The sequence below is a fragment of the Anomalospiza imberbis genome, unplaced genomic scaffold (genome assembly GCF_031753505.1).
Source record: "Anomalospiza imberbis isolate Cuckoo-Finch-1a 21T00152 unplaced genomic scaffold, ASM3175350v1 scaffold_1202, whole genome shotgun sequence".
Classification (NCBI taxonomy): Eukaryota; Metazoa; Chordata; class Aves; order Passeriformes; family Viduidae; genus Anomalospiza; species Anomalospiza imberbis.
Window position 1 is genome coordinate 27,712 of NW_027099596.1, and position 696 is coordinate 28,407.

The window sequence follows — 696 nt, forward strand, 5'->3', positions numbered from 1 at the left end:
TGGACCAGTATGAACCAGGTTCAGTTTTTGGGGTGAATTTTGGGGATTTGGGGATTTTTAGGTTCCGTTTTTGGGGTGAATTTTTGGAATTTGGGGATTTTTAGGTTCCGTTTTTGGGGTGAATTTTGGGGATTTGGGGATTTTTAGGTTCCGTTTTTGGGGTGAATTTTGGGGATTTGGGGATTTTTAGGTTCCGTTTTTGGGGTGAATTTTGGGGATTTGGGGATTTTCAGGTTCCGTTTTTGGGGTGAATTTTGGGGATTTGGGGATTTTTAGGTTCCGTTTTTGGGGTGAATTTTGGGGATTTGGGGATTTTTAGGTTCCGTTTTTGGGGTGAATTTTGGGGATTTGGGGATTTTTAGGTTCCGTTTTTGGGGTGAATTTTGGGGATTTGGGGATTTTTAGGTTCCGTTTTTGGGGTGAATTTTGGGGATTTGGGGATTTTTATGTTCAGTTTTTGGGGTGAATTTTGGGGATCTGGGGATTTTCAGGTTCCGTTTTTGGGGTGAATTTTGGGGATTTGGGGATTTTTAGGTTCCGTTTTTGGGGTGAATTTTGGGGATTTGGGATTTTTAGGTTCCATTTTTGGGGTGAATTTTGGGGATTTGGGGAATTTAAGGTTCAGTTTTTGGGGTGAATTTTGGGGATTTGGGGATTTTTAGGTTCCGTTTTTGGGGTGAATTTTGGGGATTTGGG